The sequence below is a fragment of the Epinephelus lanceolatus genome, chromosome 11 (genome assembly GCF_041903045.1).
Source record: "Epinephelus lanceolatus isolate andai-2023 chromosome 11, ASM4190304v1, whole genome shotgun sequence".
In the NCBI taxonomy this organism is placed as follows: Eukaryota; Metazoa; Chordata; class Actinopteri; order Perciformes; family Serranidae; genus Epinephelus; species Epinephelus lanceolatus.
This window is the reverse complement of record NC_135744.1, coordinates 25,164,590-25,192,507: the sequence shown is the minus strand read 5'-3', so window position 1 is coordinate 25,192,507 and position 27,918 is coordinate 25,164,590. Positions and strand designations below refer to the sequence as shown.

Here is a 27,918-nt window from a genome sequence, read left to right as displayed (position 1 = left end):
GTCAGTGAGTGCACAGAAACACTTTGTGGAGGAGAATGGCTTTGATAAACAAGTATTGAATTCCAACAATAAAGCAGCAAGCAGGTCTGACGTGCAGTTTATTGTTGAGTAATGCCTTGTACCTCTGTTTTCTTTCGTTATTATTCTTTCCTTTACACACTTTCCGTTCCAAAGTTTCCCTAAATAGTTCCATAGCAGACTTAATGCTCAGCACATCCACCCTGCACACGCTCACAATAGACAGTATTAACACAGGGGAGGGGGCCTTCCTGGCTCGCTGACACTCTGCCAACATACGAGAAATAAGTGTTAACTGTCTCTCACCCCCACATACGTTCATGCACAAACAGACACAGTTTTGCTAGTTCACTCTCTCTCACCAGTATTTAAAAGAGCATATAAATAATAGCAACAGAAACATTATCATGATCTACGGATATAGCATTTTGGAACAGCTGTTATTATTCTCGCTAGGTCAACAAAGAGGTTAAGAGTCATATAAAGGCGACAGTTTTGTGCAAACCGTATGAAGTGGTGTGCTTCCCTTTTTCAAGTCCCGATACAATTCATCATCTTACAATTTGATTGCAACTTACCAACAAAGGTACAGATCGGCCAGTTTCTGTCATCATTTGTCACAGTTGCCCTGTCTTTGACCAAACTGACGTCAATCATCTCAAGCCGAAACCTTTTGTCGCTCTCAATAAGGTATGAGGCTTCTTCCTGTCTAGCTTTTTTCACATGCATCTCCTCGCTCTTGCTTGCAGCCTAAAGAGCAGGTGCAGTGGTGCAGAGCTGCTACCAGAAAGGCTTCACACATGCACACACACACACATACACACACACACATGAAAATGAGTAAAGTGAGGAAGTCACAAGAAATCTTTGTTTCCCTTCCTTGCCTGCTCTCACACTCTCCCTATTTCCTCGCGGTACGAGAATTTATCAGAAGACGTTTCCATTTCGCTGTGAAAAGCCTTTAAAAAGCTGTAAACAAAATATGGAAGTTGAGCAACTGTTATCAGAGATTATCAGTGGTTTCAGCAGTGCGTCGAGATATGCTAATGCGCGTTGAGGTGCTCTTATACACTTATATCATCTCGAAGACATTTGGTGTCACTGGAGGGACTCACTGTTAGCAGGAAGTGTTGCTGACTGCAGATTTAGCTTCTCTCAAAGGGTTTTGTGAACACTGAAGTGGATCACGCCTGCACTTCAAAAAGAGGAAAAACAAGGCTTTTACTAGGCTTTGTAACAAGTTATTGTTTCGTATTGTCTGCTGCAGCATTTGATCACTTTCAGCATTGTCTAGAGCCTGTTTTCTCATTATAGTCAGTACGGTAATAGTGGTGTTGGACGTCAGAGTAGAGAACCGCAGACATCCAAGTTTTTGTTTTGGAGTACTAAAAAATGCATGAATGCTTTTGTTGCATATAAACTATCATCTGAAGCTGCAACTTCTTACTTGTTTTCTTTAAAATACCAACCATCAGAGCTGTGAGACATTAATACTTTAAAGTCTCCATAGAATGGGCAAACATGAATATGTTGGAAGGGCACTGTTTTCTCAATCATGTTGAGCTTTTAACCATTTAAATCAACAATAATATGAATTGCAGTTCTGTGGTGTTGCTCTGTTGGTGCAATGCTCCGACACAAACAGTCTTTCAGTCTACATTCCCCCCTGGCAGAGCGTGAGGCGCACAGCGTTTGGTAGAAAATGAACATGTATTGGGAGAAATATTCAAAATCCACATATATCTAAATGCTAATACAAGAGGGGACTGGAAAGGTGTGGTTAAATGACTGGAAACAGGCAGGATGCATGTTTATGTATGCAGGTCCATGGTCAGGATTGTAGAAATACTGAGTCTGAATTCCCCCCGTGCAAATACCCATTGAAAGGATGCACATTCTTTAAAATCCTATTTTTTATGTGTTGGTTTAAAAGTTAAATTATATTTTCTGTAATTCTGAAGCCATAAAGAATGATCTGCAGCACCAGGAATTTCACTCTGGTGGAGAAAGATGATAAGCTGTTATTTTAGTTTTTTGGCCTGCAGTGGTCAAATTAACAACACTGACTCAGAATCAGTCTTTAAGGAGCCGTATATGACATTCAAAACAGATCTATGATCCAGAGTCTGGGCCGGGATTGCCTGCAAATGGTTCTCAACATGTAGGTGGCTTAGCAGCTAATAGTGCTAACAGCCCTAACCATGCCAACAGTGCTGAAAGAAAAAATGGTGTTAATGTTGGGGGGAGGGGGAGGGGGGGGCATTAAGCTTCCATGTGGACACTGTCCGGACCATAGACTGTCAGAATAATGGACGTAGCTACCGGGACGTCACCTATTGGTTTGTGGACCATTTTAAAGCATTGGTTTTGGCATTTTAGCCATAGCTATCTTGTTTATTGGAGCCACAAGTGACCATATTTGGGCAAGAGGCTGGATCTGACTGAGAGGTCGAGGGCACTGTCAGCAGACAGCCTGTCACTCAAAGCAGGCCGCCCTTAATTATGCATAATTTAAGCCTTAATAAAACATAAATGGGTGAGTTATAAAAAAATAGCTGTTGAGGAATTAGGAGGAAATTAGCTTTTGAGACCAAAACCATTTTTACACCAGTCTGTAAATGTGTTTATGGGGGTCTAAGGGGATTGACTGGCCTCTGGAGCCAGCCTCAAGTGGCCGTTCAAAAAACTGCAGTTTTTGGCACTTCCATTTTGGCTTCATTTTTCAGCCTTAAAGGTTGCCACTTGACCGCAGTGCAGAGCAGTAGTGATAGTCTAGCCAGTGGGATACACACACAGAGATTCACATGTACTACTTGCACATGCAAATAGTGCTCCGTTATAATACTAACGTTTTGAATTATGTATACAGCACCTTTAAAATAATCAGTATGTGCAAGCGATACAGAGGAAATGACCTCAGTGACCTCAGTGGCAGCTCTGGCCCGGTGTGTATGCAGAATTAGTGATAGACAATTCCATATATGAATGGTTAGTGCTACAAATAGGCTGTTGTCATATATGATTGATCAATATTCGAAACATTGGACTACTGAATTACTTGAGGCTTCAATATGTTGTTCGCTTCAAATGATACAGAGATGCTGCAGAAGTGGAGTGATGAAAAATGTGATTTTTTTTTTTTTAACGCCTCTGATTGGTCCAGGCCCTGACGATTCAAGACATTTCCGGCCGTGTGCAGCTCCCCATCTGAAACACTGAGCACTGGGTCACATAGAGAAGCCTCTGTGCACCGTCTGTATGGTGCCAGGGCTGCTGACATTAAAACCCTGCTCATGTTTCTCTCTGGGAACCTGTGAATGTTCTCAAACATCATTACCCATGTGGGCACAAATGATGTTTGTCTACGCCTATCTGCAATCATTAGGTGCAGCATCATCTTCATGTTTCACAACGCCTTGAAAAGGTGTGAGCAATCAATTTTCTCCGCTGCCTTAAAGTGGGAGTGCAGATTATTGGCAGAAAGTTTGTTTTTCGAGAGAAAAAAAATCACAGATTTCCTTCATGTTGTTCCAACAACAAACTGAACTTCCAGGGTCGGCCAGAAACACTCCTGCTCTCCACCAACACAGAGCGCGGGTTGAACTTGGACACTTATCACTCACCGCCTTTGTACAAATCATATATTCCTGAGCTTCTTAAGACCCTAGACCCATGAATCTGTCCCTGTTTCCATAGCAACTTGTCTAGTGCCACCCTCTTTCGATGTGGTATCCAGTCCACCAGTGCTTTATTGTTTACTCTTCTCAGTGGGTGAAATGGCTCCACTTTTGCCAAACAACCCACGACTGCTGATATTTGTGTCAGTGACCTCTATCTTATTCCTCACAACAACAAGACAGCATGGACAAACGAGGCAGATATATTGTTTTGTCATGACTTAACTGTTTGCTTCTTAAACACAAGATGATGATGAAAAATCTTAGTACAGTATAAATGTTGCATCAGTCTTGATGGGTTTGGTTGTTGCAGGAAGAAGGTGGTAGGCAAATATAAATTAAAACTTAGTCTGGGCAGAGAGAAACAACATTTGTACTTCCCACAATCCAACTGGATGCTTTGCTTAAATTAAATGCGTGAGAAAAGGTGACACTCCATCAGGAAACATATTAGCATGTGTTTTTAGCCATGCTAGGAGGCTCTAGGGATGACAATGATGGTCTAATTAGTTTATGTTAGCATGCTAATGCACTAAACTACAATGTTGAACTTAGTGAACATTGTAACCTGCTTTACATCAGCATGTCATGCCACTGTGAGCATGTTAGCATTTAGCTAAAAGCACAGCTGTGCCTAAGGAAAGCCTCACGGAGCCACTAGCAACGCTGTAGACTCTTACTACTCTTGTTCATGTTTTAAATATGAACACAATGTATGCAGTACTGACTGTGTTAATTTACTGTGAAATCTTTTTTGATTCTTGTGATTTAATCTACTAATGTGTGGGGTAAAGTCAGGTAATACGTATGGGACGAATAAGGCTTTACATCTTGAGCTCTTTGAATATGTCAGTTATCAAACACATCATTGCATTATTGATACAAATGTGCTTGATTAGTCTGAGATAATTAGGATGGGCAAAGTGAAGAGTCAAAAAATCACTGGTTCCACAGCTTGCAAGGTAAGCCATGTGGCATAATGATATTCTATAGCCACATTCACACTGCCTCTTCAAAGTGGGAATTTCACGCTGCTATGCCGCCTCGCCATTCTGTGTAAAAAGTACAATCACAGAATGGAGGGACGGAGTTGTCTTGCCAAGGTCTAGATAAACAGGTCAGCCAGCAGGATGGGATCATGGGCTGCATGAGTGTCACGTTTTGATGGTGTGTTATGCGTGTGACCCACAAAGCAGCTGTTAGCAGTTAGCAGCTAACTCAGAGAAGGTGAACTGAAGCTGAAAATTGGAAAACACCAAGGTCCGGGAGCTCTTTACCCTTCAAGCAGAGGTGAGATCAGCCACCATATATTAGAGATAGGAAATGATTGTTATTGCCATGTTATGCCATTGTTACTGTTTATAAAGCGCCGTGATGCGTCTGTGTCACACTAGAGGCTGACGCTGTTGTGTAAAATGTCACGATCGTCATGCTTCTTTTGCTTCCACAATTCAGGCATGCTGGCTAAATTCACACACTGGAACGGAATGATGCTGCTGTCATTTGGTTCTGTGTAAAAATGCAAAGTCGGCATAAAGAAGGGACTTCGTAGCGGCCCTAAAGTGCGATCTCTGCTGTTAAAAGGGCTTAGATTGGTAATGAGAGAGCTGCAGTTAAAACAATAATTGTACAACAGAAACAGTTGATGAGCTGCATTTTGTTACCTTGTAATCAACACACTTTACTTTTTGTGGGAAATGGTTTTGAGTGAGTAGCCTACTTAATGCCTTGAGGTAAAATGGGACATTTTTTTGACGTGAAACCAGCATGTTTTTAGGCCACCAAGTGCCATAATGTCATGACCTATGCTAGAGTGTGCCAACCTGTCATAATAGAGCCATTTTTAGTATTTTTGTAACTTGAAAATGATGCAGCGAGTCCATGTCAGACAGCCACAACAGTCCAGAATCAAACATCATCAAGCGCACACACACAAGCACACACACATCCATTGCAGACAATATGGCACCAAGAAAACAGGCAGCAAAAGAACAGGGAAAGCATGGCAGAGAAGTTGGAGGATCTTTTTTTTATGAATAGTAAGGTTACAATAATGATTTAGTAAAATAATTACTGAACCAATAAATGGATTTAACCAGTTATAAAAACAAACAAACAAACAAACAAACCTGACTGTTCTATTTTACCTTATGAGCTGTCTGAAGTTACCTAAACAAGTCATCGGAGTGATCTTGATGTGTATGAACGTCCAAAGTTTCTAAAATATTTTACTTGGCAACATATTTTATTTATAGATATATAGCAGAGATACATACGTTCTAAGAGTAACACTTAGTCTAGTAGGTGTGGAAGTATTGATAGTCTTCTGAATTTCAGTTTTCTTGTTAATCTACCAAAAAGTGTCCTAAATTACCTTCCTCACACTAACCCCGTGCCAAGTACCAAAAGTCTTTCATATCTAACACAGCCAAGATAAGATTAGCAAAACTTTAAGCAATTAGCAAACTTTCTTTATTTCACACTTTGAAAAAAGTGACACCAGTGATATTAATTAGCTGCCTCAAAACCTTCTAACGTGCAAAATAAACTTTTAGCCCTAATTAGTTCCCGTGGCTTCTTAGTACCTGGTGCTAATCAAAAGTAAGCATAACACGCTTAAACACTGGTACTGAAAGAAAACCCTCTTAGAGGCCTTCATGTTCTCAGTTATTGCAATTTTCCTCCTAATTGGTAAGGAGTGAATAGCGAGTGGCTTTGAAGAGGAGCCGCGCAGAACTCGGATCACCGAGTTATTTGCATGATTCACATCTACATAATCTGTCTTGTGTTGCAGCCTCTATCTGGTACAGTGCTATTAAGTTATTTTTCATCCGTGTTTACCACTGTGTGAGCGTGATAAACACATTCCCTTTGAATCAGAATCAAGTACGGGAACAGAAGATGGTACTTCGTGGAAAGGAGCCAAATGTTTTAAAAGCAAGGCTAGAGATTTTCTTACCATTACTGATATGCAACGTCTTCAGTAAATCTTCACTAGTCCACACTTTGAAATACATATGACCACCACTTTGATGGTGACCTACCGTTGAAAAGAAACTGTCTTCTGTCTGTGTTACCGCTATAGAGAAGTGTGGGATATACCTTGCATATAAATACAAAGTGAAGAGGAACTGAAGTGTTCTGTCCCTGCCCCCCCTCCAGTTTCAATTTATTTGGGAACCCATTGTTGTATGCTCAGTAAATTTTAGCCTGCCAATTTAAATGTCACTGTACATCCTCCCAACACAGAAGCAGTGAAGCTTTGTTATTTAAACAACTACCTTTTGATACAAAAAAAAGCTACCCAGGAAAAAACCCACATAAATTATTGATAACCAGCTTAATGTTTTCCCAGGATATTTCAGGCTGAAAAGTCTTACGAGCTTGTATCAGTACGGCTTAAACCAAACCCTAATATGATCATAAATGGATCATTTCGTAATAGCAGGACTGACTGAGTGGCAATAAAAAAGAACTTAAGGATATTATAAAGGCTTGAGACAATAAACAGCAACGGGAAGCTCTTTTTTTCCAAAGCATTCAATACAGCTGATTGTACTCTGATTGTTAACGTGCACGGCTTTGGCTGTGATGATGCTGCATCTCGCCGGTTTAAATTGCTCCCATAAGAGGACACAATATTGTAACTTATTACTTTTGTCATGCTGAACTATAAAGGAACAATTGCAAACCTGAAGTCGTTTATTTCTTTTTTAAGCAACCTAAGATTAAAGATTAACTGTCATCATGGTGTAGTTGCACTCTCCTAACATGATTACAAGTACATAATGCCAAAACATAAAACAGTAAGTCACTGCTGATACACAGATAACTGCTATTGACACTATGGGGTCATCCCAATATAATCAGGGTCCTACTGTATGTACCTGAGGGCCTATAGCTCTGTGTTGTGTTTGAGGTATGCGTGTCTCTTGATATAAAGCAACACTGTAAGCAATGTTGTCTTGGGTGTACTACTGTGTAGATATGTAGGTTACCAAAGGGGAAGTGGGTAGACTCCTATATATTCCAGTGGCTTTTTGATTGGTAGGTGGGTATACTGTAAGCAGCCAGAAAAAAAGGTGAGTACATCCTGTTCACCTGCTTATACCCTCCACTTCACCACTGACTGTAAGAGATTGGTAGGGGCTATCTTCACAGTTTAAATAACAGAAAAATTAAGATGGACTTTTCAAATGTATTTTGAATGAAAACATTCGTTCAGCAACCGTGACAATATTAGTGTCAAAACTCAAGTAAATTGTCTTGCACGCAAATTTTAGGATGTAGGTTTCAAAACATCAGTATGCTATATGCTGTATGTGGGTGATTTCAACTAGGGATGTCACCGGTTACCCACCAAGAATACGTTTGACCAGTTACGCATGTCGGCCTATGGGTTCATTTTGCTACTGTTCAGTTTACTGCACTGCACATCACCCAGATTTGGTGGGAGACAAACAGCCGGTTTGCGTTAACATGTGTTAACATGCTGATGCATAATATCCACCTTGGCCCATCTTACTCTGCATCTGACTGGGGTACTCTGACATTTTTGCCTTAACCCTAACCCATCCCACACCTCTTGCCAAAACCTAACCAGTACAACCAACGAAGGCAACAAGTACAAGCCAATCACAGGCAGAGAACTGTGGCACATTCCTTCACTATCCTCGGATTCACAAATTTGTGTACTGTGCACCAACCAGGTCTGGTGGAAGCTAGCTAACAGCGCTGGTCATTTGGTAATTACCACTAGCAGTACTGTCCCAACCCAACAGTGTTGCTGTGGAAACACTGTGCCCACCCTCTGGTCTCCACCCACATCACCTAGGTGAATAAGCGGCTCAGTTTTGAGCCGCAAACCCCCTTTAGCATTGTTAACTATGTTATCGCTGTTAGCTCTGTTAGCACCGTTAGCAGTGTCAGCGTGGCTGGTGGTGCTAACATGGTGAACACTGCATAAGCGGCTTCATTTTGAGCCACAAAATCCTTTAGCATTGCTGGAGGGTGGCCACCATGTGTACCACCAATAATCGCAAATGAGTGGTGCCGATAGGCTTTCACTCAATCCAGCTGGTGTGCAGTGCAGAGCGGCCAAGGCTAACATAAGCTAACAGGTGGAGACTGGAGGGTGGGCAGTGGGCACTAAAATAAAGGGCAAAACATTTCCTTCACAAAACATTCAAATTTCTAAACAGATAGAAAGGCCTCTTGTGTTTCACTTAATTTTGTGCTTTTTATTAAAAATTAACTAGTTAGTTACCAGTTAGCGTCGGGCAAAATTAACCTAAACTGATATACCTAATTTCAACATACTGACCCAAGGAAACATAAACTGAACATTTGACCTTGGAAAAAGAGGCACTGCTGAGAAGATTAAAACCTCTGAAAGGTCTCTTTAATGTGACATATTAAGAAAATACTGAGATGTGGAACATAGAACAACATACGACCCTGGGAACACAGACATGCTCCAGACATTATTTTCATGAGATATCAGGTAGCAACACACAACTATCTTTTCCCCTGTATGAGGGAGTAAGTACTCTATATGGTTACACTTGCCCACGTTCACAGTGCTCACACACATCAGTCAGTGCAGCATCTGATGGAAACCGTGCATGACCTCTAATACTCCCTGAGCCACAACTCTACCGCCACATCAACGGAAACTTGACCCTTCACCGGGCTGCTTAGCAAGAACCACTTAAACACTTTGTATTAAATGACTTTGAGGAAGAACTGCGTAGAATTTGATCTGCTGACTTTCTGGCATGACTTGAATCTCTATGACCTGGTTGTTTGGCCACTTCACATATTACATATGTCATCTGTATCTCAACAAATCGGTCATTCTCCTGCCTTTAATCCACACTGACTGAAGCTGATTTCGCCATGTGAATCCAATCATGGATAATAACTCTGACATGTATTCATAAGGTCAGAATATTTCATAAAACCAACTGCATTCTCAATAGTTTGCAGACAGTGTCATCTGTACAGCGCTCTTCAAGCCTTGCATCAATTTAAATAATAAACAGAATAACACAGCGTCTTTGTTTTTCTCTTCTGCCACAGGATCAGTGCAGGAGGGATGACCCAGACATTCAACTGATGCTCTCCAGGATTGTTTTGAAAGATTTGGAGCATTCACTAAAACACTTGGAGGATGCTGCCCTCCGCAGATCCTCTCACAGTACCAGAGCCGCTCTCCATCCCAGAGAAACTCAATAATGCATGTAGACAGCAGTGTTTAATCCTGCATCTCGGAGCTTAAAGCTCTGTGAGCAGCCAGTGGACAGTAATTATCTCAGTATTGTGCTCACATGCTCTAGATAAACTAGACTTTATTTTAGTGCTGAAAAATCAATTTCTTTGTGTGCTGAGCTCCGTCGTGTCGGTCAGAGGTGATGACAACGGTGGGTCTGCCTGAAACCCTCGGAGCAGAAAGGGAAATGTAAGATTACAGTGTGAAGCAGCATCATTTTATCTACATACTTTTTTCCTTGTTTTTTTGCACCAGATTCACTTTGAAGGGCAAATTACTACCACTTTTAGATATTTGGTTTAACTGATGACAATAAATGAGTTCTACTTCCAGTTAATTCCAGGACAAGGTTAATGGGCCTCTGGTGTGCAATGTGAGGACACAAACTGAAGTCAGAGGAGAGTCCTTTAAAACAAACACTGTTTTGGGGAAGTCATGGCCGCTTGACTTATTTCGCACCCACTCATGCAAGTCTGCGTCCTGTGAAACAGGAAGAGATGACTGACTTTTGATCCCTGAGAGGATGGGTGTCGTCATCATTTCTACTCAACACTTCCACACCTATGGCAGACTGGCCGCCTTACTGCAGCATGAATGAGCAGCTGTTTTTTTTTTTTTTGCTCTCTGCCAGTAACCGCAGTCAACTTAACCTCTGCTCATGTGCTTTTATCATAATTAACGCTGATGTGGCAGACATTTGAAGTGTCTAATGGTGAAAGGAAGATTGCGTCCTGATATAGGCGATTGAGATTGGATCTGTTTTCTCCTCAGGTGAAGCTGCGGAAATCGGCTTAACCGCTTAGCAGCAATTAGATGTGATCAGTGACAAAAGTTGTGCACTTACTGCAGCCTTATCAACTCCATCATATCAAGTTGCAGCAACTATTCAGATTTGCAATGCGATGTTGTGCTTGTTGTCCTTCTGTTTCGAAGAACTGAAGTTGTGAAATGCACCAAATACGACCACATATTAGGCAAGTGGACTTTCAAAGCAGCAGACTGTTTTGACAAAAAGTCCAGTGTGTAGGATATAGGGGGATCTATTGGCTAAAATGGAATATGATATAATAAGTATGTTTTCTTTCGTTTATAACCACCTTACAGCAAGAACAGTTTTGTTTTTTCACCTTAGAATGAGCTGTTTTTATCTACACAGAGAGCGGGTCATCGTCTACAGAGATTGCCATGTTGCATCACCATGTTTTTAAAGTAACACAAATTGCACAAACCAAACACTGGCTCTAGATAGGACCATGCATGTTGTCACGTCGGCCACTGTAGTAAGAAGCCATGACGAGCAGCATCAAGAAAACACCAATTTTTTTAACGTCAAACTTCTTTATTCAGTGTTTTTACTGGTTTAGATCACTGGGTCTGTTTGTTCTGAATCTTAAGTTATCAGAAAAAAGGGTGAATGCAGATGAACGGGCTAGGTTAGCGGCCTGTGTCTGAAATGCCAAACAGCATAGGAGAAACACTGATTTGTAACGTGAAACTGCTTTATTCAGTGTTTTTACTGGTTGAAATCACCTGGTCCGATTGTTTTGGAGAGGAGGAGAGCTCTGTGGATAATTCGGCTCCTAGTAAACACTTCCTGAACAATGAACACTGAAAGAATCCTAACAAGGAGAAGGTTCAGCTGGTTGTGATCAGCAATCCTCACCACTAGATACACCTAAACCCTCCTAAATGTTACACACTGGACCTTTAAAATGATAATTAAAGATGGAGAAACCAGCCCTGACACCAAGGTCCGCTTACTGCATCTCAGTGAATACCTAACTAGGTGAGCGAACGTCAAGCTTCACAGTCTGGAGGTCAGCTGTATCGCTGTCTATCCTCATAGTTAAAAGCTGCCTTGCCAATTCTTAACCACAAGGTCTAAATCAACTCCTAATAGTGATTGATTTTGGGAAATTTAAAGCCGGGCTCAGTCTCACTCTCATTTATTGATCCCACGCAACCCTGTTACATTCGAGGTCAGGTTACATCCCTGCTTTTGCTGCCGAATATGTGACACTTTACTGACTTGGCTGCAATGCTTTTAAGAAAGTAAACGTGTATTAATGTGGCTGGATCTGATTCAGAAAATGAGTTCATTCTAATGCCCAACGCGCGCTCTAGGCATCCTCAACCCCCCCTCCTCCCTCCCTCCCTTCCTTCCTTTACCACACTGCGGACAGTGAACTGGGCCAAGTCCAGAGGCTGCTAAGTGGATGGTACTGCAGCACTCTCTTTTTCGTAACGTGTTTTATCTCTCTTTTTCATTGAAACAGTTTGCAAACGTCAGTCAGAGCTATTGGTCCCCAAAGACACATAAGCCTGCATCCCTGGCAACCGGTGCTCAACGGCCGATAAAAGAAAAAAAAAAAAAGAGGATGACTGTCAGAGTGGCTGAGAAAAAGAGCAGATTTTTGAAGGAATTCATTATTATGAGCAATATTTTTCAGCTACAGAGGCTGGCACTCTTGCCAAGTATGAATGTAATCCACATTTTGATCCTGTCACTGATAATCATTCATTTCCTTTCTGCACAAACATCTCCATACATCTCCGCCTTAAATATGACACATGTATTGTCACTACTGCTTGACTGCTGCTGTTTGAGTTATTGGTCTAATGATGTTTTAACAACACTTCAAGGTGACGGATAACAGAAGAGTGGTTACAACATTTGAAGAAGTTGCGGTTGTTTCCGTCACGTATGTGACTGAAGCATCACACGACACGGAAAATGTAAAGTGAACCGCACCATTCTCTTGTCAGTTATGTGATGCTAATTGGATCTTTAAGGTTAGTGTAACAACTTGTACGCTGTTATTTATTTTTCCTATTTCAAAGAAGGGGCATAAGTAGCTCCAAAAAGTCTGGAGCAGAAAATATTCCAACCAGTGTAAATATTAAAATGAACAATCAGCAAAAAAAGTCAGTAAATGCTTTCTTTGTCTGCATCAGCTCGGCTGTATAGCGCTGTTGTTATGGTTGTATGTGGAGGTCAAACCTCCCTGTCGGCTCCACAAAGCATCATCTCCACACAATCAAATACTTTTAATTTGAAGGACATCCTTTAAATGTGTCCTTCAAAAATTGAAAATAAAGTCTTCTGCCTAATAAATTATTAATGAGGCTGGGCGAAAGGGGGCGAGGGTTACCAAGATGTTAATAATTCATTGGTTGGTTGCTCCCTTGTCCACTCTCGAGCCGTCTGGGATGCACACACAGACGCACGCAAACCAGAGCCGCTTTGTTATGACTTATATCTAAGTCTGTGTCTGACTCCCACGTGCACGTGTACAGTAAACCATATGGTTGAAGTCATCTGTCGTATGACTTCAGTGGCGCCTGGTCCAGTTTCAGTTCTTTATTTCAGCTGGTTTTTTGTAAAGACGCAGGGTATTACTGGGAAAACAAGCTGCTAGTCGGACGCTGTCAGTGGGAGTTGGAGCAGCAAATGTGAACGTTTCATGAATCAGTGCATACAGATATTGTTTTGGATTATTTTTTTACTCATAGCGGATGCATTATCAGTGGACCTCCCCCTTCAGTAAATGCAAAGAGGAAGTACGCTCAGAAAAGCTCCTTCTATAGTATTGTCCATATTAGAACCTCACTTCCTCTTGTAAAAAATAGTACAACCTAAAAACTGATGCACCCTTGAACACAAACTGAAGCGCTATTGTTTCAAACCCAACCTACGTGCTGCTCTGCCACTGTGAAAGAAAGTACCTAACTTGTGCTATTGTTTGACATGTTATTTGCCATGACATCAACACTGTGTGCTGGCAGAGCACTGCCACTTCCTGTGTATCTGAAAATACACCTTGTGGCAGAGCGTGTGTGTGTGTGAGGCTGAGGGACAGGAGGAGAGATTTAAGGCCTAAATGTGAGATGGTTTCAGTGCATGCGTGTCTTTGTGTGCCTTTGCTGACTCCATAAAAGCCTTATAGATGCAGCACACTGTCCTCACAGTGACAGGAAGAGCAGCTGTCCCTCTGTGACTGCCCTGCGTGTGTGTGGGTGTGTGTGTGTGACAGGGGAAAGGAACTGACCCTCAGCTTCATGACTGCATCTATTATGTTGAGACAGGGTTCACTGTTACTCCTCCGTCATCAGTGTAACCAGTTCTGAGGCAGAGGAAAGGAGATTGCACAATATTGCCTCAATAGCACTCTGAACTGTTACCCCACCTCGTCTACTTTCAGAGGAAGAGATGCTGACCTCCACTGCTTCCTCACTGTCCCTGTTGTCGGCTGAAATGCAGCCGTGTGCCCATGAAATGGCTGCGGCGGTAACAGTGCCCACACTCATCCCCGTTTCTCAGCTTAAAATCTTTGTTTATAGGAGCAAATCTTAAAAAGCTGTCCTCGGTTATTTTATAAGTGTTGCTTATAACTTGAGGCTACTTCTGAGTGTCAGCATCAAACCAACAACCTACACTGGTTCAGCTTGGGTCCATTATGATCTTAAACCTCAACTAGACTGATTCAGTTTGGTTTATTACACATCAGAATGGTTATTTTTGTGTTTCCATTGTCAAAAGTTGTGGATCGTACTGATAGAACTGCTCCTTTCTATGCTGTTTTCGTCAGCCCTCCATTGAGGTACCTCGCATACTGATCCAACACTAAAAGGTGGAGCTAGAAACAGTCCATTGATTGGACAATAGATCAACTATAACTTGGCTAGTCGACTATAACTATGACATGAAAGGATGTTTTGCTGCCTTTTCATCTTTACTAGCTAACGCTTAGCTAATCTAATTATCTGTGGAGTCTGGTCACGAAGCTCGCACAATCACGTTTTCATAATTTTAGAAGTATTTCAAAAGTATGATCCATTTTAACTTTTATAGACACTAAGACAATTTTACACCGCTTCATCTCATCACGCCTGGATAATTGCAACAGCCTCTTTTCTTGCCTGAATCAAAAACCTATTAATCGACTCCAGACTGTACAGAATTCAGCTTCATTTTTAGACCAGCTCCCAGTGTGTTTTATAATAGATTTTAAGATTTTACCAATACTTTTACGGCTCTTCATCGTCCCTTTGTCGAATATATCTCCGACCTCTTAGTGCTGTACACGCCAGGATGTACTTTGAGGTCCTCAGGCAGAGGTCTTCTGTCTGTTGCAGGGGCCCGGCTGAAGACTTAAGGGGACAGAGCGTTTGCTGTTAGGACCCTGAGGCTCTGAGACAGTCTGCCCGAGGAAATCAGGTCAGCCGAGTCAATGATCTCCTTTAAGTCCCTTCTTAAAACATACTTCTATCGGGGGGGGCCTTACCTGATTTTACTTGAGTTTTAAGTTCATTTAAACTGTCTTTTATTTCCTCAGTTTTATACACTAAAGTGTTTTTATCAGTTCTTTTAAAAGTTGTTTTCATGTCTTGTCTGTTTTCATTTTTGACGGTTTTTAACTCAGTTTTGAAAAGTGCTTTATAAATAAAGATTATTATTAAATTATTATATTTTAATCGTTTTATGCGAACTGCAAAAATATTTAATTTCCTCAAAAAAAGAGGCAGCGCATCATTCTTGTGCGCTCTGGCAGCACTACACCTTGCTCCAAACACTCCAGCCGATTCTTTTTCCGAAAATGTTGCGAAACCCCGCTCTGTGCTCAATCAGTTAGGTCCAGAATGAAGCAGTGATGCCGCTATCACCATCCAGTAACAACCCTGCCTACATTTGAGAAATGTCTGCAATGAAAATGCAAAACAGATCTAGGGTTTAGGTACATGTTCATACCAGTTACACTATACCGAAAGTATTTGGTGGAAACCCAGCTTTAGAGATCATTATTTGGAGAAATAAGACTACTGTGTCTTGTTGACGTTCACAGCTCAGGCATGAAGTCTCCACACACCTTTGACAGAGAAATCAAGGCCTAGCCAGGGAGATTACACCTATTAGGAGATTACTGTGTTAAACTGATGGCCTAAGTGAAATATGATTAGTTAATACTGATGGTCACCCAGTGTGATATCCTGATTTCATCACCATAAAATATACAAATATTGTAAAAATGCTGTAATTACAAATATCATTCACTACATACAAGCAAGTGTAAATCTAGGTTATGCACTCTTGCAGTAAAGTATAAAAACACTGCATCCACTGCAGCTAGGAGTAGCTACTATAAACTCTTACATGTGATGCAGCTTGAAGCCAGTGAAGCTAATTACAAACAATAAAAGGTCCAAACATCACGATTATCCGAATGTGAAAAAAAAATACCCTACTCACATATTATTCTGGGAGGGCTCTCTTTACATCTGCACGTTGCAGACAAGCACTTGCTGCAGTTGCAGCCTCTCTCCTGCCTGGTGGCCTGTCATTTACACCAGCGGCTCTGCACCTTCTGACCTACATAAAAAAAAAAAAAAAACAGCAGCTCGTGCACCAGTATGCTAACCGTGGTGATGCAGATAGCGGCGGATTTGTTGTGATGCTATGGAGGCTCTGGTCAAAAGAAGGAGCAGGTTCTGTACATCTGTGGCTTCGCACCGCTGAACGAAAACATATAGTACGTCACCAGGAGACTGCTGTGCATCATGTGAATTATTGGTGTGCACTAATGCTTGCATGGAATGATTCACTGAGCCATTACAGACAGAAACCTGCTCAGGAGTTTATCAGTCTGCGCCTGGAGCCAACATTATTATTTCTGGTGCTAATTTTTCTTCACTAAGGCATAAAATTGACACATAACCGCCGTGACTGCGAGGCAAGTATTTGTGTCACGTTAAAAAAACAAATGAACAAGGATATGCAAAATGTGAGAGGATGTAATTTCAAAGTAAATGCGTGACACCCCTTCTCTCCCCACCTCACCCCTCCAGCCCTCTAAGGTCACAGTCAGTTTCTTGTGTGTGGTGGCTGTAAGAGCCAACAGACAGCGCAGCACTAAAAGGTTTCAGCTCAAACTGCTCTCACTTCTTTATTAACGCTGCCTTTAACATGTAAATGAAACAATTGAGGTTGCAACTTCCTCCTCATAGTTGTGACAGAACAAAGAGGCCCCTCAGTCATAAATAAATACGCTGATAATCTCTAATATTTCATGCGTCAGCCTGAGAATAGACTATACTTCATGAGGGTATTTTTACACTCCTCTCAGCACGGGATGTTTTCTACCTTTTTTCAGAGTCTCTATCTGCTAAGAATGGCGATGAAGTGACGTGGTGCGAGCATGAATGGTCGGTCCTGGTCTGCTTTCAGTGGCTCTGAATACCCTTGAGTGCACTTCTCCTGTAATAGCAACGTGAACAATGAGAAGGAGCCACTGCACCGCTTAATGGTTTAATGTATGTATGACATAACTGAGAGGGACATTGTGATTAAGGACAATAAGCGCCAATGTGTTTCTCAAAGGGGACATTTTGTAACACATGGACGTGGTGCATGCTGAGGGATTTTTATACATGTAAATACGTCTAAATATAAAAGACAGAAATGGAAGTATTCACAGCAGATGCTTACGTAAATATGTCTCAAAGAGGCAGCAGCTCCTGCATGTTTTAGTGCTATTACATCAGGATTTTGTTGTTAGAAATCCCCGGCTCAATTTCTTTTTGTCTCTCTCCACAGACAGCACAATGATCATCAAATCTATCACGTCATTAATTTAAATAGGTCGAAAACATTGCTCATCAACAATCATTACTTTCTTTGTACTTGAAGCACCTATCCCTTTGTTCACCCTTGACTTCACACTCGCACAGACGATGGATTTTGTGAGTGGTTTGGGAAAGGATATTAATGACTATTATTCCTTTGTGCCATTTGAAACATTTAACAGAATTGCTTTGTGCAGACAGTGGGTGTTCCAGAATCATCCAGGGACATTATTAGAGCTTAAATGGACAAAAAGACAACAGTGATTCTGTAGCCACTGAGAATTAACTCCCTGAATGATAGAAACAATCTCACTCAATATTAGTCCGACTAATTTATTTCAACCATGCAGTCAGGGGCGTCACAGTGGGGGGTGGGGGGTGGGGGGGACTGATTACCCAGGGCCCCAATGGGAGCGGGGCCCACAAAAAACCTGGGATGGAAAGTTTGATTTTGTTTCATTTATTTGACTCACAACCGTATCACATGGCATGGAGTACAAACATTACATACAGTAACAAAACAATGGCACACAGTGTGGCTAAAGTACAATCAATGCTACTTAAACAGAGGAAGGTCACTCTTCAAAAAAAGCACCTAGTTTACAAATTACTTTCGGCTTATCAAAATTAATTTAAACATATCTTTATTTCTAAGAAAATAATGCCATTACTAAATTAAAACTGGCTGAATAAAGTGACTAAGAGATTGAACTTTGTATTAAAAAATAGTATAGATGCTGTGAAGGCAATCTCATTCCTTACAAAAGGCGACAAATGGTTTAGTCACCTCTGCACAAAGATTTGTAATTAAATGCAGTGTGAACCAAGTGAACGACCGCTTACACTGCTGTAGCCACAACATACACAGTGATGTCATTTCCCACAAAAAATTGGGTTCAAAAAAGGAAATACAGAAATCAAAGGGAAAGAACGCAAACTGAGGACAAGCAACTTTTGACTAATTTTTTTCAAAAGAAAGTTGAGCACAATGAACAGTTTCAGAAAGGTTTCACTAAAATAAGCAGTTCTTAAGATCAAAGGCAGTCAGACAGCCAGGAAACAAGCCTGCAGCATATTTGCATTGTATAAATTAATGAGTATCATAAACCGATATATCATCGATATAGAATAGTATCGCAATATTTTTGTGATCGCTACATGGTCACCAAGTATTGATTTTTTTTAATTAAATGAATTAATAATATTTCAAATACAAATTAAACTTTTGGTAAAATAGTATTATCAATTTCTTTTTCAGTCCAATAGATACATTTTGTTCTGATAAAACTGACATGAAGTGAGATGAACAGACTGAAAAATGTATCTTATTAGATAAAAACAAACGTTGACAAAGTTTTCCTTTGGGAACTTAATTTGCTGTTGAAAAAAATCACAATATACTGCAATATATGTTATCGCGATACTCAGCATATTGCAATACATTTGAAATATTGTATCGTTACCTAAGTATCGTGATCGTATTGTATCGTGGGACCTCTGGTGATTCCCACCCCTTTAAAACAGCATCATAGCTACAGTGTTTGACATTATAGCCCATTTTATTGTATAATATACTACAAGTCAAATCACAATGTTAATTTACAATAAATTCTGGGTAGAAAATCATCGCATCCCATACATAAAATCAAACAACTCTGAGCACACACTGCCTCAACTGGTTAGTTTTTAGCCACCTAAAACATCAATATAAGTTTAAGTGTACATTATATTTAGATATTTTCACCGCCTTTTTCAACGTTTAACTGAAGCAACTATATTAAAGCCACCAGACTCCACTGGCAGAAACATTTTACTCAGCGGAACACTGAATTGCTGGTCTACCGCAGCCTCAGTTGGTTAGTGTGTAAGGTAAAGTAGGGCAAATATTCAAATACAGCGTACTCTTGATACTGATTTTTCTAGGTGGCTAAAATACATTTTGCTGCAGCCCACATCCACAGCAGAACATTGCTTAGCTTAGCTTAGCTACATAAAAAAGCACAGCAGACATGTCAGGTAGGTCAGACTGCAGTGTTTCATTATACACCTTTAAATGTTACAGTTATGACTGAAAACGACAACAGAAACCAACAAGTTTGGTGTTTTTACATATTGCTGCAATTGGGGTTCAGACACAGAGACTGTTTATGCGTTCAGCCCATAATATGATGCTACAGCCCTGGTTTGACAACTAAAAAACAAAAGGGCAGCAGCCTCCGGACAAAACCAATGAGGCCTGAAACTTTGAGAATAGTGGCCAACAGGGGACAGGTGACAACAGAGAGCACAAGCTAAGAGGATCCACCCAGAGGCTTACACTGCCAGCATCCTGCCATTTGATGAGGAGAAGGCTCCGCCTGTCCAACTGCCTTCCTCGCTGAGCCCCCACAGGGAGCCTGCCGGGGTGTAGCCATGCAAAATGGCTCCAAATGAGAGGGATGATACGATGCTGACTCAGACCAGAACCAAATCTGCCTGGTAACCTCACGTGTTCTTCTAAATCTCAATGAATGAGTGCAAAAACAGATCAAAGTCACTTTGCCCGTGCCTGTGCTGGATTTGGGACAACTTTTTTGTTCAAATATACATACATGGACCTCTCCTGTGTGGTGCAGCGCAAACTGGAAACACCTTTAGGGATCTTTGTAACCTGCTTTCTCCTTCTATTGCTGCTATATACTGCTGATTGTTGATTGTTGTCAGCTATTTGCTGACAAAGAGTCATTTTAGAAGTCACAGTATCATTCAGCAGAGAAACAGGACAGACGATGTGCGTTAAAGTTTAAATCCTGGCAGACAAACAGCATCAGGAGCTATTAGCCGGGATCTATCGGCCCTGACAGTGACTCAATCTTACTGCACAGCTGTGATGCTGCTAACAAACTGCCATCATCATTATTCAGTGTAAAGCACACAAAGGTTATTCACTTCTCCACCTGCATTTAAAAGGGCAAACAGCAACAACATTACTCTGTTCTGTAGTTTTTAGTGTCTCTCTAAGATTCGCTTTTTACAACAATAATGATGGTTTTAGATGTCACAGGTTACAGCTGGCATTAAGCAGCGACTGAGGGAGCATTTAGGATTATTTTAATGGCTCTGCTAGACAACAAACACCGCATCTGAATCCACAACATGGCACACACATGTACACGCTCAGGCTCTCTTGGCTCTTGTTTGGTGCAGGAAATAAAAGTAGGCCGATCGATTCAAGAGTCTCCTCTGACTCCGCTCCCCTCCTACTCAACCTGGAATAGTACCACAGAAGAAGCCTCTCATAGGAAAAGACACCCCTCGGTTGTAAATTATCACACTAAAAAAGCAGAGCTGTTGTGCATGTATGCTATTTTTTTTTTTTTGTTTTTTTGCTCATGGACATTTCAGTTTGAGCTTGGGCTACAAAAAAGTACCAGAGTCTTTTTGGACTTGTTCAGAGTTTTACATATTAAACGTGTCAAATAGCTGCGCCGCCTCCAGTTCGACTGCTGCTGGACTGAAGAACAGCAGACTGAGTGCCAATACATTCATGCAGAAGCTTCATGAGGACTGATCATCAAGTGTCAAGTGTGTCCAGAGCTAATCAAACTCAAAATGTGCTCGTGTCCTGGATGTCACAGTATCCAGTTTGGAGCAGGAACAATTAGTCAATTAATCTTTTAAGTCATTTATTGAGCAAAAATGCCAAACATCCTCTGACTCCAACGTCTTAAATGTGATTATTTGCTCATTTCCTTAGTTTTCCGTGACAGTAACCTAAATATATTTGGGTTTCACAGTGCTGGTTGGACTAAACAAGCAATGTGAATGTCAGCTTGCGCTCTGTGACATTATGATTTCAGCAGCCAAACAATTAAACGACTAAGCGAAGACAGCAGATTATTCAATAATGACCATTCGGAAATTAAATCGTTAGTTGCAGCCCTAATCCACACATCTCTGATCTCTCATTCCCACTCACATCCAAAGCTGGAACTCCTTACTAATAGCAGGTAGACATGTAATCAGGGGCGGATTATCAGACACCAGGCCCCTAGGCACAGATATATGAAGGCCCCACTGCCTTTCCTACACAGGTGCAGGACACACACACTTTTTGTATCGTTGTGGTCGTGATGAATCTCTGTGGTTTTGTGTCTCTTTTTAGTTGCTTTGCCAGTTTTTGTGGTTATTTTGTGTCTCTTTGCAGTTTCTTTGCATCTCCTTGTGGTCATTAAAAATCTTTTCCTGGTCAGTACAAGTTAATTTTACCCCCTTTTCACTAAACCAAATTAGCACGTGCACATGGGTTCTTTAAACACAGGAAAAGTCGCTAAAAACAGGACATAGACTCCAGAGATCAGAGCTGTGTACATGGCTCTGTAGCAGTTGAATACACCTTTCTGTGTGTGGGTTTCTTTGGTGTGTTACAGGTTAGTAAACGGTAGAAAACAGCATGTGGAGGCCTGTGAAAACTTGGTGGCTTCTTCTTCTTCTTTTTATATATCTCTTACTTAGTCAGTCTCTCTTTCAAAATCAGTGCAATTTGAATCGATGTTTTTGTGCAGCTTGGACAGACGGACGGTATATTGTGGTGGCGTGTTATTGCATCTCGTCGGTTAAGGGGCTAAAATTAGCACATTCATAGGGGTGTTGCATCTCCATCAATGCCAATCGAAGCCGGAGCCAATAAATATAAGTGACTACCACAGAGTCATTTGACCTGGGTGTGAACGCTGATTGTAACCTTTGCCATTACATTAAAAAGCCGTGTTAGCAGGTGTTAGCGTGTTCTTGTGCAGTGGAAAGGGGTGATATTTTGCTGGTGAAACCTTGGGCCCCTGGGCCTGTGCCTGATTGGCCTGTTTAGTATCCTGTATGTGTGTAGTTTTCATACATGTAATCATTTGATGTGATTCTCTTATTGAAAAATAATAAAAACCAACTGGCGCTAATTGGTTAACTAATTTACAAATGGAGTTTATTTCCGTCCGTTTCACATAAAAAAACACATCTTCAGGAGAGAGGGCAATTAATGGAGCCATTCTGTTTGGCAAAAAAATCTATCATTAAATTTTCATGGAGGTGGATAGCAAATTATGAACTACAGGGGGCACAGTGGGATTAGCAGGCCTCTATATTAAATTTTTGATTCTGTGCACCTGCTTTGTCAAATATTACACAAGCGCTCTGGATCGTGTTTGATAAATACACTGCTTGACCAAGAATTTGAGTTTTGTGATACATAATGTAAAGGCAGCGCGGTGGATGGAGGCAGAACAAAAGTCGGCAGCAGCTGAGTTGGATGAATAAGCTGCATACTGTTAGCACCGTTATGTCAGTGTACCTCATGCACACACTCACCGTAAAGAATAACTGTGGGTACACTTACAGAAGGTGGATTTTATTACACACACACACACACACACACACTGCATTCAAAGTTGACCCTGACACAAACACAATGCCATCAGGTCGCACTCAGGTATCACACATCCATGAGTCCATCACGTCAAGTCAAAGTGCATTTTATTGTTTAAAATGCTAATGTCAACCACAGAGAACACCACACTGAATGAGGAGCCATGCGGCTCGATGTAAATTAAATGGCCCGTCCTTTGAGTGCACTGGCTTATGTAAGCTGCTTGTCTCTCTGCCCCCCCACCCCCCCAGCTCTCCATCCATGCCTTTCTTTCCCTTCAGCAGCCTTATCCATCCCCTGAAACCCTAACGTCTCGTAAACACACAGCCCCATCCTAAATTGGAGAGTGCAGGGAGGTTGGTGAGGAGGGTGAGGAGGGGAGAGGAGGAGGGGGGAGCCTGACTCCCGCATCCCTCATTTTCTCTGCCACCTTGAAAACAACACCCCAATTCCGGTTGTGGTTCTCCATTCCATCATTGTTTGTGCACATCACATGCAGTGGTGCTACAGTGCTCCTCGTCCACACAAATCCCCTGCACACCGCACACTGCTGGCTTTTTATTTGTCTTTGGAAATATGGATCTAGGGGATAAAAAAAAAAATCCTGCTCCTCTTTTTGTTCCTGCATCTTCTTTTTCCTCTGTCTCTCTTTCATTCTCTCAGTGTCCCTCCATCCATCCCTCCCCTCCTCCCTCCACCTTGCCCTCATCTCTGAGTCCTGCAGCCAGGAGCGCTCTACAGCGAGGTTTCGCAGTGGCTTCTTGACAATGTCACAACACCATTTTTAAGACAATCCTGTCTCGTTGGAGGGTGCACAATGGAGAGAGACAGGAAAGATGATGGGGGGGGGGGGGGGGGGGTAGTGTCGGGAGAGGAGGAGGGGAGGAAGGGGGGGAAGGCCGGGGATGAAATGCGACAAAGGTTGCGAGCTGGATTCAAACCTAGGATGTCGCGTGTATATGGTATGTGCAGGGCTCGCTGAGTAAAATGCATTTTTAAAGGGCTGACAACGGCACAATGGGTAGAGAGGCAGAGGGAGGACAAGCTGGATATGATAATGCCAAGCCATTATTTCATATCCTCTATTGCTCTCATACATTGTCTCTTTGGATTGTGTGAGTATAAGAGCATGCCTATACAGAGGTATGTGGCATATACGGTGTGCAGATCCATCTATCTGAATCCATTATCGTCAGAAAGAGGGCATGGGGAGGCTGGAATGTGAATTCTTCGTAATCTTAATACAGAAAGAAAAGGCTTACCTCCACATTTCAGCTGTGCTCGACCCTGCCTTGTTTCATCCTGTTCCTCTCTGCCGACTCCCTCCCCTTCTCTCCCCATGACAGCATTTTTCTGCTATCTATCTCCACGGTGAGGTTCTCTCCTCCTCCTCCTTCAGTTCCTCCTGTCTGCCGTTCTCTTCCTCTCTCCAAAAATAAAAATAAAACAAACACACGCACGCACTTCCCGATCTCTGTGTCTACCGGCTCCTCTATTCTGTTGTTCAAGTCAAGAGGCAGGTTGATTTGTGCTGTCCTCCTCCCTCTTTCTCCCTCTCGCGCTGATTCTATTCCATTCACATCACACTAAAGCCAACCCCCTCTTTCTCCTCCTCCTCTCTCTCTCTCTCTCTCTCTCTCTCTCACACACACACACACACACACACACAGCTTTACCCGGCCTCTCTCTCCTCCCCCCCTTCTCATCTCCTTGTCAGAGCGAGGTTGAGGCAGCGATGGACAGCGGCGGCCAAGAGGAGAGCTCTCTGTGTCTTAAACTGAGCATTTAAAATGCTTCCAGTGGCATGACTGTGAATTTAAAAACCTGCTGAATCAAGGACTCCTCGTATAATACCATGACACGCGCCAGCAGAAATGTGAAAGATTAGATGCTGATGCAATGTTGTATCAAGACAGTCACCTCCCACATTTTTTTATCTTTCTTTAACTATTAAATTAACGGAAAGAGGCACTCACGATATCAAACGCCTCCATTTAAAGTCTCATTTTCCTGCAGCCAAAACCGACAAATCTGCACAAGAGAGATAAAGGCTCAAAAGCAGGCACAGGGGCAAAGGTGAAAATGTCAGTGTCTTTGTGTGTCTGTTTGTGTGTGTGTGTGAGACGGTGTGTTTATTTGTAGAGACCTTTGTGTACTCCCCAAACGCGCCCAGTGTGGGTCGAGACCATAACAAACAATCAGCTTGCATAAGAACAATGAGTGCACAGGAGTGTAACAACATAGCCTGTTTTATTTTTTCTTCCCTTTCAGTCATCTTAAATTAACACATACCTGAGAATTTGGGTAAACCATTTACTGATGTTCAGGAGAGGAGAGGAATCATGCTGCTTAACCTACACCGCAGCAGAGCCAAGTGTCCGGCACCATCCCCCTAATTACTGTATGGAGTCCCGTCCTGGCCGGACCATATGGCTGTGTGTGTTACCAGGTCAGTGGCTCCGGTCTGAGGTTGGGGGCGGGGTGGAGGAGGAGGTGGAGAGGCCTGCGTTGTTGGTGGTGTGTGCCTTGAAGAGATAAGAGAATAAAAACAGAGGCACGAGTTGATAGTAGATGGACAGTTTTCTGAAAAACAAGCATACCTCGGTGTGTTCATCAGCAGTCAGGAGGTGTCTTTGGAGTTTCCTCTGGTGTTCAGCAGAGCTTTAATCTGAAAAATGAGCCAATAAAAATGTCTAACAACTCATTACCTCACATACAAGTACATTTCAGATATTCACACAAAGTGAAATGTCAGCTAACATTTCCATGTGGCGATATAGAGTTCATGAATGTCTTACACATGTGAGCTAATAATTAAAAGTATCAATATTCTGCGAGGTTAAAGACCGTGTAAGATCATACCCCACTGACACTATTAATAAAGTTGACGCTTGATTTACTGGTATTCATGGTGTATATAGTTGCTGGAGCATGATTTGTGATGGTGTGAGGCTCTTAAGCTGTTCATCACACCAGAGGTCATTTTGGACAATCAGTGCTACAGTGACACCCTGTGGAAATGTTCCACCAAGACCATGGAGACCCTAATACTTGTATCAGCTGAGAGACACATTTGTCTCTCTTAAGTTTTGTCTGTCTTATCAGCGGCGCCACTGAAGGGTGGCCGAGGGGTGGGGGTGGGGGGTGGGGGGTGTGTGGCCACCCTGATTCAATTCCTGCCCTCCTTTCACACAAATAATGAAATAATGGAAAATAATTAAAGGCCTCTCTGTCTTTTTTTTTTAATGGTACGTTACATTTGAAATTTGAAATTCCCAAATTCCCGGGCAGAAATGTCAACTGAAACCCCCCTGAAGTTGGATTTACAACCCAGAAAGTCGGAACAACCTCACCAACCCTGACCTCAAAATCCAAGATGGCTGCTCCTAGTGAAAACTGTAGTGCAGGGTTCCCACAAATTTTCATAAACAAAATTTCCCAACATTTTCAAGACCGTCAAGGACCCATGATAGAGATTTTTTTTTTCATGATATGTTGTTCAAACATTCTAGACTCAACCCATAATTTCAGCTGGCTGGCACACAGGAAGGGAGAGACGAACCCAAGGAGGAAATATCGAAACATACGTGATGGTAAACAAAAGCTGTCACACTTCGACGCATGTTAAAGCTACACAAGTCAACAGCAAACCAAAATTAATTTGCTGTTACGTTACACTGAAGGTTATCCACAGATTATTGTCACAATTTCGTTACACACACAAAATTCCCTGACTTTTTCATGACTTTCAATGACTTAAAATGGGCAACGTGATTGCGAAATTCGATGACTTTTCCAGGTTTTCCATGTTAGTGGGAACCCTAGTGGTAATAGACTGTCAATTAGTATTTCTGTCTACTTTGTGTACCATTAAAACAGTGGCACCCACAGTCCTGTTTAACTTCTATCTGTGGACACCTTGCTAAAGGGTTCGTAAGTACAAAATTCGATGTAATGCATTTATATTAACTGGTATTACTAACATTGGCTAGCCTGCCTTGACCTGGTAATGCTTACAACATCTTGGTTTTCTGAATTGTTGCAGTGGAACGCGATAAATACATCATGTCATTCCCAGCTCCAACCTCCGAGGTAAATGGAACGCAGCATTAAACCTAAGTAGGCCTGTTCCCACTAAATATTTTGTTCCTTACAATCAATATACTCCTTCAAATTAAAACTGTACATTTGTCTTTTTAATGAAAAGGACAACCAGCCTATTTGAAGAGCAATGAATTACCTAACACAGGGGTAGGCAACCTGTGGCTCCAGGGCCACATGTGTCCCTTTAGCCCCTCTCCAGTGGCCCTCTGTGGCTTTGACAAAAAAAATGATATAGAAATTAATTACAGCTATTTTTTTTAACAATTTCATTTTTCATTGTCGGCCTTGAGTGATTCTTACATTCTCTTCTGTAAAAATGTGTACCCTATACGCAGAATACATTTTTACATTTCATCAATTAAATGTGTGTCATACAGCCTGTCACCTTTTCCTTTAAATTCTGCCAAACCTAAATAGCGATGGCTTGCCTCGGCTCTCCCTGGCTAAGCTAGCTATGGATTCCAGATTTAAAAAACAGTCTTGGAGGACAATAGAGAATTTAACAATGGGTGGACATATCCATTTGCTTTTACTGCCAATGCTGCAATGTTAAAGTACCAGTGGTAAAATCCATCTATCCATCCATCCATCCAACCACTATGAAAAATTTCTGGGGGCGCCACTGCCTCTTATGACATATTTTAAGAGACAATCAATACCTGAGGTTTGAGGTTCAATGACAATGATGTCAGCACAATACAAACCAAACCTTTTTCTTAACTTCTGACTAACTGTCCAAAGATATTTAGTTTATAATCTTAAACAAAAAAGCAGCAAATATCCACATTAAGAAGCTGAAACCCAGGAATATTAACAAATGCTCGTTTAGA

General features: G+C 41.7%; 1 protein-coding gene across 8 annotated transcripts in view; it reads right to left on the bottom strand.

Annotated features, from left to right (window-relative positions):
- sipa1 (signal-induced proliferation-associated 1) overlaps positions 1-25,450 on the bottom strand; it is a 50,303-nt gene extending 24,853 nt beyond the window's left edge. For 3 of the 8 annotated variants that reach the window (XM_033637365.2, XM_033637395.2, XM_078172413.1), the window contains exon 1: positions 24,247-24,602. The gene's annotated coding sequence lies outside the window, so the exon portion shown is untranslated. Of the gene's footprint in view, positions 1-596; positions 795-6,654; positions 6,782-16,213; positions 16,326-24,246; positions 24,604-25,276 lie in introns of those variants that run through there. The other 5 variants (XM_033637379.2, XM_078172414.1, XM_078172412.1 and 2 more) reach the window with 5 other exon arrangements.
- Positions 25,451-27,918: the final 2,468 nt, after the last annotated feature.